We start from the raw sequence: 14,600 nt of genomic DNA, 5'->3' as shown, positions 1-14,600 counted from the left end.
TAGCCAATGACAGTCGGGAGGTGGAAACGATTGTGCCTGGAGGATAACAACTTAGAAAAATTCTACATTGGTTTCTAGGCTCACGAGAGGGAGGGAGTCCCAGTTGCCCGCAACAGGAACCTGCTTGATAACACCCCCTTTATTGGATCAGTCCTTCCTTCCTTTTCTCGCTTTTGCCATGCCTTATTTTGCCAAACAGTTGAATAAAATTGTTGTTAGTTGTTTCTAAAGTGTTTTGGTTCTTGATATTTGTTAGACTCTCTGTCAGTAATAAAGTACATGAAAACCAGCATTTTTTTTTTTTTTTTGGTCTTTCATAGCTTGTATTTAACAGCAGTGATCCCTGATATATTTTATATCTTGTTGAAAGCAGCCACATCCGTAGACTGCACATAGTCTTCAAAAGATGCCCTGGCCAGTGTGGCTCAGTTGGTTGGAGCATTCTCCCGTAACCAAAAGGGTTCAGGTTTGATTCCCCATCAGGGCACATACCTAGGTTGCAGATTCCATCCCTGGTCCAAGCGCCTATGAAAGGATGCTTCTCTCTTGCATCAGTGTTTCTCTCTCTCCCTTCCTCTCTCTCTCAAAACAATGAGAAAAAGTGTCCTCAGGTGAGGATAATTTTTTTTAAGTGACAGCTCCTTCAGCATATCTGTTTTAAATTTACCATCTTTACACACCGTATTTTTAATTCTACACCCCCCTGAAACTAGTAAGGTAGAGCCCCCAGACCAAACCATCTGCTCGAATGCTTCTGACACACTCCTCTAATTTTACCATAGCCCTCTCGTCATCCCAGTTTCACCTCTAATTAAGATGAGAGGCTTGGCAACAAACGAAGGTTTTTAGCTTTGTTTGACTCATACTGTGCAAAGCTTTCTTCTCTTTGCTTCTTGACTGCCTTGCTTGCTTCCTCTTTGTCACATCTAAAGAAATCAGTGTCATCATCATCTTTACTATCTGCAGCTCCATTTCCTGTGGTGTTTTCCTCATTAGCAAGGCCATACTTGCCCAAAGCTTTCTTCACTCCTGCCAGGTTGGCCTTTTCCTTTTCGTAAGACTTAATGTGATTGTACCAGCAGAGGGCATGACACAAGTTGGTAGATAGTGGGTTGGAGGCTGCTTCAAATACTGCCACATCTGCCTATAATGTCACATTCCCCTTGATGTAGCTTTTGTCTGCTAGCTAGTTGCTGAGCACCTGGGGGCCACTGGGGCTGTTCAGGTCGCCACAGTTCAGAGCATCGCCTGATCTGGGCAGCTGGGTAACAGCAAAAGAAAAGAGCACAGGTAGGGGGCCCTAAGCACTAAAAGAAAAAGGTATAAAGGGCTCCAAAATTCCTTATATAGAGCGGTGTTTCCCTCCTTCATACCCGGCCAAAGGCTAAAGGTGAAGTACGTAATCCGATTCACAATGTAAAAATTGGGAACTCAATAAAATTGCCCAAAAATATTATCTGCAGGCCTTTCTTTGTGTTTGGATATCAAAAAACAACCTTTTGTGAGCCAATAAAGTAAAATGTAGTAATGGAGAATATATATTATCATTATATCAACATCTTTTAAAATCACTATGTTAACAAACTACTGCATATAAATACAAACCTGACTAAAAGAGGGGAAAAAAGAAGAGGCCATTACCTACATCATTATAAGCAACTTTGGGTGCAAAAATAGTGAGCCCAGATGAACATTTCATTGAGGATATTAAATTTTACAAAAACAAAGACTTCAAAATGTAGTCTACATCCTTACAGTATTTTTAATTCATGTTTGAATGAAGTTAAAAAATCATGAAAATCTGAGGTATTACATAGAGATTTGTAATCTCACCACAAAGAACATTAAAAGAACTTTCATATTTAAAAACAAGTTACATATTTTTCTTTTACAAAGATGAAAGCACAAAATGTGCTTACTATTTTTTATAAGAATAGATTGTCATTAGCATACTACCTATAAGATTTTTTCAGTTTATTATTGTATTTTTCCCATTACCATTTAGTCACCTTATACCTCTACTCCCCACAAGCACACTGTTGTCCGTGTCCATGAGTCCTTTTTAGTTTTTGCTCAATTCCTCCATCCTCTAAACTCCCCACTCCCCTTTGCTGTCATCCTGCTTTCTGAGTCTGTCTCTATTTTGCTTGTCTGTTCAGATTGCTCATTAGGTTCCACATATCAGTGAAATATTGTGGTATTTGTCTTTCTCTGACTCACAATTTCACATAGCATAATGTTCTCCAGGTCCACCCATCTTCTTTTTTATGGCCATGTAGAATTCCATAGTGTAAATGTCCTATAGTTGTTTTATCCACTCATCTACTGATGGACACTTGGGCTGCTTCCATATCTTGGCAATTGTAAACAATGCTGCAATGAACATAGGGGTGCTTATGTTCTTTCGAATTAGTGTTTTGGGTTCCTCCAGATACATTCCAGAAGTGGGATTGCTGGGTCAAAATGCAGATCCATTTTTAATCTTTAACGTTATCTCCATACTGCTTTCCACAGTAGCTATACCAGTCTGCAATCTGACCAACAGTGCAAAAGGGCTCCCCTTTCTCTGCATCCTTGCCAACACTTGTTTGTTGATTTGTTGATGACAGCCATTCTGACAGGTGTGAGATGGTATCTCATTGTGGTTTTAATTTGCATTTCTCTGATGATTAATGATGTTGAGCATCTGTTCATATGTCCATTGGCCATCTGTATGTCCTCTTTGGAGAAGTGTCTGTTCAGGTCCTTTGCCCATTTTTTAATTGGGTGGTTTGTTTTTTTGGTATTGAGTTTGGAAGTACTTTGTAAATTTTATTAACCCCTTATCAGATGTATTGGCAGATACATCCTCCCATTCTGTGGGTTGTCTTTTTATTTTGTTGATGATTTCCCTTGTTCTGCAAAAGTTTTTTATTTTGATATAGGCCCATTTGTTTATTTTTTATTTTGTTTCCTTCACCTGGGGTGATATATCCAATAAAATATTGCTAAAAGCAATGTCCAGGATTTTGCTGCCTCTGTTTTCTTCTAGGATTTTTTATGGTATAGGGTATAACATCAAAGTTTTTGACCCATTTTGAATTTATTCTTGTGTATGGTGTAAGAAGGTGGTCTGATTTCATTTTTTGGCATATATCTGTCCAATTTCCCCAATGCTATTTATTGAATATGCTATCTTTAGCCTACTGTAGGTTCTTACTTCCTGTCAAATGTTAATTGACTATAAAGATGTGGGTTTATTTTTGACCTCTTTATTCTGTTCCATTGATCTTTTTTTCCCCATCTGTTTTTATTCCAGTACCATGCTGTTTTGATTTCTATGGCCTTGTAATATAATTTGATGTTAGGTAGCATGATTCCTCCAACTTTGTTCTTTCTCAGGATCGCTGTTGCTATGTAGGGCCTTTTGGGGTTCCATATAAATTTTTGAAATATCTGTTCTAGTTCTGTGTAATATGTCCTTGGAATTTTGGAAGGAATTACATTAAATCTATAGATTGCTTTGGGTAATATGGACATTTTAATGATGTTAATTTATCCTATCCATAATCACAATACATGCTTCCATTTATTTGTATCTTCAATTTCTTTCTTCAGTGTCTTATAATTTCCAAGTTCAGGTCTTTTACATACTTGGTTAGGTTTATTCCTAGGTATTTTATTCTTTTTGAAGCAATTGTGAATGGGATTGTTTTCTTAATTTCCATTTCTGTTAGTTTGTAATTGGCATACAAAAATGCAACTGGTTTCTGGATATTAATTTTGTATCCTGCTACTTTGCTTAATTCATTTACCAGTCATAGTAGTTTCTTGGTGTAATCCTTGGGGTTCTCTATGTACAGCATCATATCATCTGCAAATAAAGACAGTTTCACTTCTTCCTTTCAAATTTGGATGCTTTTTATTTCTTCTTCTTGTCTGATTGCTATGGCTAGGACTTCCAGTACCATGTAAGAGAGATGAAAGTGGACATCCCTGTCTTTTTCCTGATCTTAAGGGGAACACTTGTAGTTTTTGCCCATTGAGTATAATGCAGGCAGTAGATTTGTCATATATGGCCTTTAAGATGTTTAGGTAGGTTTACTCTATCCCATTTTGCTGAGAGCTTTTATTGTAAATGGGTACTGGATTTTATCAAATTCTTCTTCTGCATCTATTCACATGATCATGTGGTTTTTATCCTTCATTTTATTTTTTGGCGAATCACATTTATTAATTTGTGAATATTGTACCAATCCTGCATTCCCAGAATAAACCCCACTTTATCATGGTGTATGATCTTTTGGATGTATTGCTGTGTTTGGTTTGCTAATATTTTGTTGAGAATTTTAGCATGTATGTTCATCAGGGATATTGGCCTATAATTTTCTTTTTTTGTAGTGTTCTTATCTGGTTTCAGAATTAGGATAATCCTGACCTCATAAAATGAGCTTGAGAGGCTTTCTCACTCTTGAATTTTATGAAATAGTTTGAGGAGAGGTGTAAGTTCTTCTCAGAATGTTTGGTAAAATTCACCTGTGATGCCATCCAGTCCATGGCTTTTGTTTGATGGGAGTTTTTTAATTACTGCTTCAATTTCATTAAGTATAATATGTCTATTCAGATTCTCTGATTATTCCTGATTTAGTTTTGGAACATTGTACACTTATAGAAATTTATTTCATCTAGATTGTCCTGTTTATTGGCATATAGTTGTTCATAATATTTTCTTACATCCTTTGTTTTACTTCGGTGACAGTTGTTATTTCTCCTCTTTCATTTCTAATTTTATTTATATGGGTCCTCTTTCTTTTTTTCTTGATAAGTTTAGTTAAAGTTTTGTTTATCTTTTCAAAGAACAATCTCTTGGATTCATTTTCTATCATTTTCTTAGACTATATTTCATTTATTTATGCTCTGTTCTATATTATTTCCTTCCTTCTATTTACTTTGGACTTTGGTTATTGTTCTTTTTCAAGTTCCTTTAAGTGTAATGTTACATTGTTTATTTGAGATTTTTCTTGTTTTTTGAGATAGGCCTGAAACGCTATGAATTTACCTCTTAGGATTGCTTTCCCAGTATCCCACAGACTTTGGATTGTTGTGTCCTCATTTTCATTTGTTTCAAGGCATCTTTTGATTTCTTCCTTGATCTAATTGTAGAGACCCATTTATTGTTTAATAACATATTATTTAACTTCCATGTCTTTGTTTTTCAGTGTCTTCTTGTGACTGATTTCTAGTTTCATAGCATTGTGGTCAGAGAAAATGCTTGATATGATTTCAATCTTCTTAAATTTATTGAGGCTTGTCTTGTGTCCTAACATGTGGTCTATCTTAGAAAATGTTCTATATGCACTTGAAAAGTATGTATATTCTGCTCCTTTGGGATGAAATGCTCTGAAGATATCAATAAATTCATTTGATCTAGTGTGTCATTTAAGGCTGCTGTCTCCTTGTTGATTTTCTTTCAGGAAGATTTATCCATTAAAATCAATGGGGTGTTAAAATCCCCAACTATAATTGTATTTCTGCTTTACATATATAGGTACTCTTATGTTGGGTGAGTAAATGTTTATTAAGATTATATCCTCTAGTTGTATTGTTCCCTTATCATTACATAGTGTCCTTCTTTGTCTCTTACTATAGCCTTGGTTTTAAAGTCTACTTTGTCAAATATAAGTACTGCTACCGCAGGTTTTTCCTTTTCCATTTGCATGAAATATCTTTTTCCAAGCCTTTACTTTTAGTCTGTATCTTTCAATCTGAGACGTGTCTCTTGGCAGCCACATATATATGGGTCTTGTTTTCTTATCCATTCAGCTACCTTATGTCTTTTGGTTGGAGCATTTAAGTCATTCACATTTAAGGTGATTTTTGATAGATACATATTTAGTACCACTTTATTGTTAGGGTTTTTTTGGTCTTTTTTTTCTGTTTCTTCTTCTTTTTCTTAAAACAAACCCTTTTACACTTGTTAGAGTACTGGATTAGTATAACAAATTCCTTTAGCATTTTCTTGTCCGAGAAATGCCTGTTTCTCCTTCAGTTTTAAGTGATAGTCTTTGCTAGGTAAACTAGCCTTTTTGTAGGTCCTTGCTTTTTGTCACCTTGAACATTTCATGCTGCTCCCTTCTGGCCTGAAATGTGTTGGCTAGAAAATCAGATGACAGTCTAATTGGCGCTCCCTTGTATGTAACTAGCTGCTCTTCCCTTGCAGCTCTTAGGATTCTCTCCTTGTTACCTTTAAGCCTTGCCATTCTAATTATGATATGTTTTGATGTAGACTTCCTTAGGCCCAAGTGCTAACTAGCAGATTTTTTTTAAATATTATATGAACACTATAGTCCCAGCAAATTTTTTTATGAATACTGACAAACAGATGTAAAATTTTTATGGAAGGGCAAAAGACAGAGAATAGCCTACACAATATTGAAAGAGAGAACAAAGTTGGGAAACTGATGGTTCCTGACTTAAAGACATACCATAAAGCTACAGTAACCGAGACAATATGTATTGGCAAAACAATAAACAAATAGGTCAATGAACATAATAGAAAACCAAGAAAGAGAACCCCATATAGTCAACAGATCTTTGACAAAGAAGCAAAGGCAACACAATGGAGTAAATATAGTCTTTTCAACAAATGGTGCCAGAACTGGACATCAACATGCAAAAAAATTAATCAAGGCACAGACCTTTTACAAAAATTAGCTCAAAATAGATTATACAGCTAAATGTAAAAAACAAATATCTTTTCACATATAACATCAAATATATTCTCCATGAAAAAAATTGTTGATAAGCTGGATTTATTAAAGTTTAAAACTTCTTCTCTGCAAAGTCAATATCAAGCAAATTAGAAGACAAGACACAGATGGAATAAAATACTTGCAAAATATACCATGTGTTAAAGGAATGTTATTGAGAATATACAAAGAATTTTAAAGATTCAACAAGAAGAAAACAACTTTATTGAAAAATGGGCAAAAGATCTGAACACACAACTCACCAAAGAAGACATGCACATGGCAAATAAGCATTTGAAAAGATGCTCCGCATGGTGCCCCTGAAGTGCCCCAGTCGGGTGACCAAGAAGGCTGCACCACTGGGCCCCACAAGACACCTACTATATGAGGCCACTCTACCAAAATCAAGAGACATAGAAGCACTACTTAATACCCAGAAACAAACACAGGGACACAGCCAAAATGAGGAGACAGAGAAACATGCCCCTGCCCAAACAAAGATCAAAACTCCAGGAAAAATAAAACTAAACAAAATGGAGACAAGAAGTCGACCAGGTGCAGAGTTCAAAACGGTGGCTATAAGGATGCTCAACAAACTTAGGGGAAGAATAGATCAATTCAGGGAGAATTTCAGTGAAGAGATAGACATAAAAATGGAAATAGAAACCAGAAAAACAGACCAGTCAGAAATTAAGAATACAGCCCTACTGGTGTGGCTCAGTGGGTTGGGTATCATCCCACAAACCAAAAGTTCACCAGTTCTATTCTCAGTCTGAGCACACGCTTGGGTTTTGGGCTAGGTCTCCAGTTGGGAGTGTGTAGGAGGCAACTGATGGATGTTTCTCTCACACATTGGTGTTTCTCACATTCTCTTTCTTTCCTTCCCTTTTCCTCTCTCTAAAAATAAATATATAAAATCTTTTAAAAGAGAAATTAAAAATACAATAACTGAAATGAAAATGTACTGGAAGGAATCAAAAGTAGATTAGATATAGAGGACAGAATCAGTCATGTGGAAGATAGGTAGCAGAAAACACCCTATCACAGCAGCACAAAGGAAAAAGAATTCCAAAAAATGAGGATAATTTAAGAGGCTCTGGTACCACATTAAGTGTGCCAACATTCACATCATGGCTGTGGTGGAAGAAGAGAGAGAGCAAGGAATTGAAAACCTATTTGAAAAAAAAAAAATGACAGAAATTTCCCAAACTTGGTGAAGTAAATAGACACACAAGCCCAGGAACTGCAGATGATCTTAAACAAGGTGGACACAAAGAGGACCACATTAAGACACATTATAATTAAAATGTCAACAACAATGAGCTATCAGTATATACCTGTTAGAATGACCAAAATCCACAGCACTAACAACATCACACACTGGCAAGAATATGGAATAACAGAAACTCTTATTTATTGCTGACAGGAGTGCAAAATGTTAGAGTCATTTTGGAAGACAGCTTGGTGGCTTCTTACAAAACTAAACATACTCTTAGCATCAGATCCAGCAATCACAATCCTTAGTATTTAATCAAGGAATTGAAAACTTACATCCACACAGAAATCCGTACAGGGATATTTATATTAGTTTTGTTCTTAATTGCCAAAACATGGAGGCAACCAGGATATCTTTCACTAGGTGAATGGATATATCCATTCAGATGGTGGAATATTATTAGTACTAAAAAGAAATAAGCTACTAAGCCATGAAAAGGCATGGAGTAAATAAATGCATAGTACTAAGTGAAAGAAACCAGTCTAAAAACAGGACATACTGTATGCTTCCAACTATACGACATTCTGGAAAAAGCAAAGCTATGGAGACAATGAGAAGATCAGTGGTTGCCAGGGAAGGAGGTTGAAAGAGAAATGAATATGCAGAACAGAGAGGATTTCTAGGGCAGTGAAAATACTCTGTATGATATAATAATGGGTATATATTATTATACATTTGTCTAAATGCATAGAATGTACAACACCAAGTGTGAAACCTAAGGTAAACAGTGGGCTTTAGCTATTGTGATGTGTCAATGTAGGTTCATCTCTGGTAAAAAACAAAAAAAAAAAAACAAAAAAAAAACCCCACTATTCTAATGAGTGATGTTGATAACAGAGGAAGCATATGTGGCAGGAGGAGTTATGTGGGGAATCTTTACATCTTCCTCTCAATTTTGCTGTAAAACTAAAACTGCTCTTAAAATTTGTGTTTAATAAACAACAAACATTCTCTCATTTCAGAATAAAGGTGAAAGTTTAGCAATGATTGAGAAAGCAAAAAAGAAGCATGTATGGACAGAGCATATGTGAACATGTCCTCATTTCTGCACTTAAAAACACAAAAATGCAATTTTTGAAGTTGTTCTAAGATTTTGTAAATAAAGTTTGAGAGGAGTGTTTTTTGTTAAAAATATTGAGAAGTAACACTTTTTAATTAGTTCACAAGAACAATTGATTGAAATTATGGAAGATGGAAATGCTTTACCAAATTTCAGAAAGAAAAAGATTATAGGACTTCTGGTCAAGATGGTGGCATAGGCAGACATAGCTCACCCTTTCTCACAATCACATCAAAATTACAACTAAAATACAGAACAACTATCACTCAGAATCATCATAAATCTAGTTCAATGAAAGTCTGACAACTATGAAATTGAATTGAATGGAAGTCTGACAGCTATGGAATTAAAGAAACCACATCCATCCCGACTGGTAGGAGGGGCACAAGCACAGAAAGGGCTTGTCCTACACCCAAGTGTGGTGAATTAAAATTAGGGAGGGCTATCTCAGGAGCTATGAGTCCCAGCCCCACACCAGCTCCCCAGCCCAGGATTCCAGTGCAAGAAAGATAAGTCCCCATAACTTCTGGTGGCAAAAACCAGCAGGGATTGAGTAGGTAGAAGAAACTTCTAGAGCCCCAAGCAGTTCCTCTTAAAGAACCCACACACGGACTTATTTATACTCACTCTCTCTGAGCTCTAGCACCATGGTAGCAGCTTGAAAGGCACCAGTGGCATACAGGGAGAAACTAAAGTGTTTGACATCAAGGCGAGCAGAGGCCAGAGGCCATTGTCCCTTTTCTAAACCCTCCCCCAACAAAGCCAGCAAGCTGGTGCCATAACTGAGACTCCATTAACCTGGCTAACACTGTTTGACTCACATGGAGTTCCCCAGAGGCTCCTCCCCATCCGACTTACAGGCCACCCAAGCTGACTTTCCATATGAATGGCTGGTCTAGGCTCAAGCTTCACAAATTCCTAAATCCTATCAAACAAGCAGCAGCTGGCCTCAATGAGCCCTGGGCCTGGCACTAGCAGCATCCAGCCTAGTTTCACAGCTTGGCTTTGGGAATCTCCAAGGCCAGCACATGTAGCAGCCACCTCAGATTCCTTTATAGCTCAGGCAGGGTGCCTGGGGCAAAACACAGGCGAGGGCTGAACTTGGCCTGCACCACCCAGGATATCCCAGGGCCTGTCTACCCAGTGGACAGCTAGAGAACACATCGGAGCAGCAACACCCACCCCTGCACAGCTGATGTTCACAGAGTGCAAAGGTTGGTGGTCAGTGATCACAGCCAGTCCTTGCAGCTGACTGGTCTGGGAAAATCCCTCCCATTGATCTGCCAACAGCAACCAAGTCTCAACTACAAAAGGAAGGTGTACTTGGCCCACATAAAGAGGTAACTCAAATAACCAGCTTGGGTGATGGGGGAGGCTGTACCTTTGGACCCTACAGGACACATACTACATTAAGCCACACTACCAAGACACAGAGTCAAAGCAGCTCTACCTAATACATATAAACAAACACAGGGAAACTGCCAAAATGAACAGACCAAGAAACATGGCCCAAATGAAAGAACAGATCAAAACTCCAGAAAAATAACTAAACAAAATGGAGATTAGCAATTTATCAGATATAGAGTTCAAAACACTGGTTGTAAGGATGCTCAAGGAACTTATTGAGAACCTCAGCAGCATAAAAAGTATCCAGTCAGAAATGAAGGATACACTAATTGAAATAAAGAACAATTTACAGGCAAACAACAGTCGAGTGGATGAAGCTGAGAATCAAATCAATGATTTGGAACATAAGGAAGCAAAAAAAAAAACCATATAGAAAAACAAGAAGAATCAAGAATCCAAAAAAAATAAGGGTAGTATAAAGAGTTTCTGGGACAACTTCAAGAGGTTCAACATTTGCATGAAAGTCATACCAGAAAGAGGAGAGAAAGAGCAAGAAATTGGAAGTCTATTTGAAAAAACAGTGAAAGAAAACTTCCTTGATTTAGTGGAGGAAATTGACATGCAAGTCTAGAAAGCACAAAGAGTCCCATACAACATGGATGCAAAGAGGCCCATTCCAAGATACATCATAATGAAAATGCCAAAGGTTAAAGATAAGAGAGAGTCTTAAAAGCAGCAAGAGAAAAATGGTTAGTTACCTACAGAGCAGTTCCCATAAGACTATCAGCTGATATCTCAAAAGAAATTTTGCAGACTAGAAGGGACTGGCAAGAAATATTCACTTATGAAAAGCAGGGAACTACAGCCAAGATTGCTCTACCCAGGAAAGCTATTATTAGAATTGAAGGGCAGATAAGGAGCTTCCCAGATAAGAAAAAACTGAAGGAGTTCATCACCACCAAACCATTATTACATGAAATGTTTAAAGGGATTTATTTAAGAAAAAGAAGAAGCTCAAAACTATGAACAATAAAATGGCAACATATACATATCTATCAACAATCGAATCTAAAAAACAAACTAAGTAAACAAGAAGAACAGAGACAGAATCATGGATACAGAGAGCATCGTGATGGGTGTCAGATGAGCGGGGGTGGGGTAGAATGGGTGAAGAAGTGAGGGGATTAAGAAGTTCAAATAGATAGTTACAGAATAGCCATGGGGATATAAAGTGCAGTATAGGATATAGAGTAGCCAAAAAACTTATATATATGATCCATGAACATGAACAATGGTTTGAGGATTGTTGGAGGGTTGGAGGGTGCTGAGTGGAGGGGGGCCAAGGGGGAAAAATTGGGACAACTGTAATAGCATAATCAATAAAATATGATTTAAAAATAGAAAAAGATTTGGGCTGGCTGGTGTGGCTCAGTGGACTGAGTGCTGGCCTGTGAACCAAAGGGTCACTGGTTCGATTCCCAGTCAGGGCACAGGCCTGGGTTGCCGGCCAGGTCCCCAGTTGGGGACGTACAAGAGGGAACCACACATTGATGTTTCTCTCTCTGTCTCTCTTTCTTCCTCCTGCCAGACAGAAAATGCCAGTCAGGACCTGCCAGACAGAAAATACCAGGAGACCAGCGATTTAGGAGAAAAAGATTCATATACTTTAGATGCCAGAGGGAGGTAAGTATTGATGTTGGAAGGATGGGCTTACAGAGTTGATAATTGTAATTTTATATAATTATACTTTATTAATGCAGCCTAAAAATAGATACCTTATTTCACAGAGGGGTTAGTGATATTATCCTGTTAATTCATATTGACTTTAAAGTGAACTAAACTCTTAAATATTGTTCACATGTGATATTATTAAGGCATGTCTCTTTATAATGTGTTGTTGCCATTTGGTTTTTAGACCTAAGAATAAGACTCTTCCCTTCTGTTTATCGCATTTGATCTTGCTCAGGTCAACTCATCAGTCAGTTTATCAAGCTCTCCTTGGATGGTGACCACTACCAAGTACATCAGTCCTATCTTCCACCTTCATTTCATCATTTCCCAGCTTCAGTTAATTGAAAATTTTGTGCTATTTCTTTTTTGCCCATCCTGGTTCTCAGATACTCATTGCTGAATTGATTGGTTCATGGTGCCCTATCATCATCAGTATATGCCTGGCCACTATTTTATTTTATTTTTACATTTGTTGTTGTTATTCTCCCTTATACTACATTACCAATTTCATTTCTTCTGTGGCTTCCCCCATAGTATTGGAACTGCTCTGAACATTTTTTTTTTTTAATTGAGTTCTACAATGTTAACTTTCTCACCTGGGCAAATGGCCTATCTCTCCATTTATTCAGGCTCATTCATTTACTTAATGAATATTTCTTCAATGTTTACAATGTTTCAAACTTTCCTCTAAAAGCTGTGAGATATTAGACAAATTTCTTTAGTTCTTTTAAAAGAATTTTAATACTTTTCTATAAATATTTTCTATTTTTATTAGGTCACTTTCTATATACTTCAGGTTTTGTTGCTATAATAAAAGGCATAATATTTTCTATTATATTTTTAATTGGTTAATGCAAATATAAAATAACTTGTTTTTGTTTGTTGTTTTGTTTGGTTTTTGCCATTGGAACCTGTATTTTTCATTAGCTGTAATAGTCTGTTGGTTGTCTTAAGTTTTGTGTCTCTTCCTTTCCAGTTCTTACATTTTTTGTATGTCTTTCTTGCCTTACCACATTGGCCAGAGACAATTACTTCTGCAAGAATTTCTGAACTACCCTCTCAATAATTTACTCCACAATGATAATGAGAGTACCAATCTACAGTTTGCAAACTTGTTTTTCTTCTCTTCTTTTCCTTCTCCTTTTTCTTCTTCTTCTTTGGAAAAAATAAGGTATTTTTTATCTTACAGAATCTTTCATTCTCCCCAATATCATTTTTTTGAAATCCCAGTTCAAATAGTGTCAGGATTTTCTCAATGAGGTTGGGTGTACATTCCTTGAGGCCATTCTCTTTGCTAAATGCCATGTTTCAAGTTGTCTTATAAAGAGATTCAGTTAAGTCCTACACTATGTTGGAAAAAGGTAATCGAAGAAATTTTATGTGAAACTCAAGACTTTAGCTAATACCAGCTGTGAATGTAAGTTAACTATATTTATTTAATTTCTAGCACAGATTTATATCCATCACACTATCATCTTCAGAGTTGGCCCTCAAATAATGAAGAGTAGGAAAGAATGGAATGTATCATAAAGGCTATAGAGGTAACAATAGATGTTAATGAGACATTAAATAATATAAAAGGATGAAGAATTCTGACAGTCAAGTTTATTTAGTATGTCATGGTCAATTAAGAGTAAAATCAGGAGTTAGTGCCTGATTTGTACCTGTTGAACAAAGAGATACCTTGATATCTATGTATGATCATTTTATTACTTTTCAAAAGCACTAGATTCCTGTTCAATTAAAAGCATTTTCAGAACAAACCAATTGGTAATTTTATGGACATTTACACATTTGTTTATGAATCAATTATTGTTCATTATTTATATGTGATTCTTTTCATTATGTTAATTCTGTGTATCATTACACTTTTTGCTTTGCCTGACTGTAGTTTGGAGTCCAGTTAGCTAGTTATAATGACACTAAAACATATATCTGGCACATGTTTGGAGTGGACTACAACTCAGAATCAAATTTAAATGGTTTCTTGTGAAGCCAGGAAAATTGCTGCAACACTAGCCACATAAAAATATATCTACTCAGCTAATACATGTTAATATTCATTGGGTAAAAAATTACTAAAGTATACATTTATATATTTTACATATATCTATATTTATAAATATACATATTTATATATATTTTATATATATATTTGAGCAGCATTCAAGGTAACAATTACATAAAACCTGCCATATTAATAGGAATCAATAAACTAACAAGTTTATTTATCTCTCCACTTTTTGCCAAAGAGAAGATTGAGAGGAAAAATGACAAGAAAAAATGGAAAAGGGGAGAGAAAAATACATATGCTATACTTAAAATATATTCCCCAAGATCATACTTCATTTTTTTAAGTTACAATATTTTACTCTTCTTCACAAGTTTTATTCACTTACCATCCTCAACTGCCACTCCCATACTCACTCAAAAATAATAATAATTACATCAAGAACAT

At 36.2% G+C, this 14,600-nt stretch overlaps 1 pseudogene; it reads right to left on the bottom strand.

Annotated features, from left to right (window-relative positions):
* Positions 1-298: 298 nt before the first annotated feature.
* On the bottom strand, positions 299-13,447 carry LOC129072311 (elongation factor 1-beta-like; annotated as a pseudogene).
* Between the last annotated feature and the right edge of the window lie 1,153 nt (positions 13,448-14,600).

This window comes from Pteronotus mesoamericanus, unplaced genomic scaffold (genome assembly GCF_021234165.1).
Source record: "Pteronotus mesoamericanus isolate MK-2021 breed Mesoamerican mustached bat unplaced genomic scaffold, CSHL_Meso_final contig_100, whole genome shotgun sequence".
NCBI lineage: Eukaryota > Metazoa > Chordata > Mammalia > Chiroptera > Mormoopidae > Pteronotus > Pteronotus mesoamericanus.
Note: the sequence above shows the minus strand (reverse complement) of the source record. Positions and strands in the feature narration are given on the sequence as shown.